The sequence below is a fragment of the Morus notabilis genome, unplaced genomic scaffold (assembly GCF_000414095.1).
Source record: "Morus notabilis unplaced genomic scaffold, ASM41409v2 Scaffold747, whole genome shotgun sequence".
NCBI classification, from domain to species: Eukaryota; Viridiplantae; Streptophyta; class Magnoliopsida; order Rosales; family Moraceae; genus Morus; species Morus notabilis.
The window spans coordinates 15,449-18,867 of record NW_010360787.1 but is presented as its reverse complement, the minus strand read 5'-3'; positions in this window follow the sequence as shown (position 1 = coordinate 18,867).

Sequence of the window (3,419 nt, the reverse complement as noted above, 5' to 3'; positions counted from 1 at the left end):
TAAAATCTTCCACATTTTCAGCCCTGAATCAAAAATAACAAAACAATCTGGAAAGTGTCCAAAAATAAGGTAATATAAATATTTCTGAAATCTTTATTTTACACTATATAAACTAAATATTTTTAACTTCTTTAACATTTACATTTACTAACTTTTTTTAACCTTCATGTCTTGCAGTTGAAAAAAACAAGATGAGAGCGCAGGATAATAGCAATGTATTTGACTTTCTACATATGTATATACGCATGATATATTTTAAATAATAATATTGTATATATATATATGTAAATATATTTATAAAAATTTCAAATCTCTCATGTGATACAACACTTTATTCCGCAGCAAAGCGAAGAGTACATGCTCGTTGCTTCTAAAATGGAAGAATGAACAAATAAAGAGAACGATTTTTTTTTTTGATGGTATAAATAGAACGATTTAGAAATCAGAACAAACGGAAAATTAGCCTTGAACGGCATAGAAAACTCTACGCCAAACCCAAATATTAAAATATGCATGATAATTTGTTATAATATATTAAGATAAAATCATTTTAGTACCTTTTGTTATAGTGAAACATGCTATTAGTATCCTGTATTTTTGATAATATTAAAACGGTATCTCGACGTTTTTAAAAATATCTTTTTGGTAGCGTGAAGTTGATTTTTAAGATGTAAGATGACATTACTTTTTTTCTAATTAATTAATCAATAATTAATAGATTTAAAAAAAAATTATGAACTCTTTTATTTTGTTGTTTTCTTTTAAATATTTTAATGTTTTAAAATATTTTCAGATTTAAAAAAAATACTTATTTCTATTTAATTGATAAGAAGGGTTGTTTGGACATCACCTATCTTAAAAATTAACTTTAGAGTATTGAGAAGATGTTTTAAAAAAAGTCAAGATGTCATTTTATTATTATAAAAGACGCAGGGTACTAAGAGCATATTTCACTATAATACAATGATTTTATCCTTAAAATATTTATTTTATATATATATATATTAAATATTATGGGAAGTTGGTATCAGATCAGTGGAGAGGATTTGATGTTTTTAATTTGTGAGTAGTCTTCTATATCCAACTCTGTTTACTGCTAACCACGTAACCACTACTATCCTCTCTACTTAGCATCAGAGCCATGTGGTAGTGAATATGTTTTTTTTTTTCCTTTTATTAAACATTTAATTACCCCATAATGATATGTTCATTTTTGTAATGATAAATTCATTTGCATAATGAATTTTTTTTTATTCACATTGAACATAGCATGACCACATAATGATATGTGGTATTGACATGTTCATTTTCCACATTGCATATATATTTTTTTTTGTGCATAATGAATTTTTTATTGCACATTTTTTTAATTATTTTATTTGTAGAGGGTAAAATCTATAATTGATAAGATCAAGGGCTAATGACCGAGTTAGGAGTCATCAATTAGTAAATTGCCCTGCTGTTAGAACGAGAGCATTAGTAAACATGAAAATAAAGAAAAGTAGTAAAAAGACACAAAAACTTATAGTGGTTCATCTGGTAACTCATGGTACGTCCACAGTAGGGCTCTAGTGGTTTCACTATGTATGCTGAAAAAGCGTTACAATAAGTCGTTAAGAGAAGAACCGGATGAGAGAGAGTGGGGAATGCCGGAAAATACAGAAAAATAGTGGGAAAATATTGCTGGAGATGTGTTTTTGTGCTTAGAGGCCTCCCTAAGAATGTCTGAACACCTTGTATTTATAGTTGAAGAGGCAACACAAGTTGTTTCCTGATTCCTTGAGTGATTTTGCCTTCAATTCGTGATATTCCCTTCCTTCTTAGGCACCATATAACTTTCCCTAACTGATTCTCCTCGCAATTGGCCGATCATGCATGAATTGTTGCCCTTTTGGAGTTGATCTGACATCTTTATTGTGTAGCTACTGGAGATTTAGTTTCCTTATGTGGAAGACAATCAATTTCGTCCAGTGAGAAGGTTTCTTGCGGCTTATGTTGACCGCTGACCTTTTTCCTCATTAATTCCTCTATCTTGAGCAATTGATTTCCTTCCTTTTCTGTGTAATCTAGTTGCCAAATTCTGTATAAAGACGATCTTGAGGATATTCTCTCATTTCTTAATGCCTAAGATTGTTCGTCGACTTGCAGGATTGACCAGTTGACAAGTCATTTTAACATGTTCAAAGAGTCGTGGTGAGTCATTTAATAACCTTCTAAAACCTAAATTGCCACATGAACGGTGAGAAATAAAATACGAAATCTGATCATTCATTATCATAAAACTTCTATTCTTTATAATAATACTTGTAGTTGTACTTTTCTACACCTGTGTTATTATTATTATTGTTGTTATTGTTATAATTATTTCCTTCAGTATCATATAACTTATTTTCTTTATAATAATGCTAATTGTATAATCACTTTTATGCACTTATGCGTTTATTATTACTATGGCTGTTCTTTTATACACAACCTTCATTTTTATCGTGATTTTTTTAATATATTGAACATAGCATGAACATATGATGATATGTGGTAATGGCATGTTCATTTTCATAATGATAATTTCATTTTCATAATGAACATATGAAATGTAAATTATCAGTATTAAACATATCATTATTATAAATTAAAACAATTACACGTACATTAATTTTACAGATTTAATTATTAATTACAATTATTATTATGATAATGCCTATTCTCCTATTGCATAATGATATCTCTATTTAAATAATGAAAATGCTAATTGTTAAATACATTTTCGTATTTTTTATGTATTACAAGTTCTATTCATGAAAATGCGTATTTATTTGTATATTATCATGTTTCTTCTATATTTTACTTATGATATTCATTTAGATATCTTCCATAATATAACAACTTACTAGAGATGATTGTCATTTTGTTATGAACTGTTATATTCGTTCTCGTCTGTAATGATATCATCATTATAGCGATGAATATCTTTATTTATGGATGTATTATAGTTGTTTTAAATTTCTTACAAATATTTATTTTTAGTCTGCTTTATAATGATATCTTTATTAAAATAATAAAAATACTTATTTTTAATACAATTTAGTGTTTCTTATGTTTTACAAATTATTTTATAATAATATTATCATTATGTTAATGAAAATGCATATTTATATATACATTATCGTGTTTCCTCGTATTTACAGATTGTGTAGTCCCTATTTTTAGAAATATCAGGTTTTTTCACTGTGCTTCATGATGTTTTTAGTGTGCCTCTAAGGCATGTTACATCAGCAAATTTCTAAAACATAAAGACAGAAGTGGACATCTTGAATTGTTTTTTAAATATTGGGGTTCTTTTGAACGGTTTTGAAAAATTGAGGGAAGTTTAAAAAGCGGTCCATATTTTGAGGGCATATTTATGAAAATAATCTAAAGAA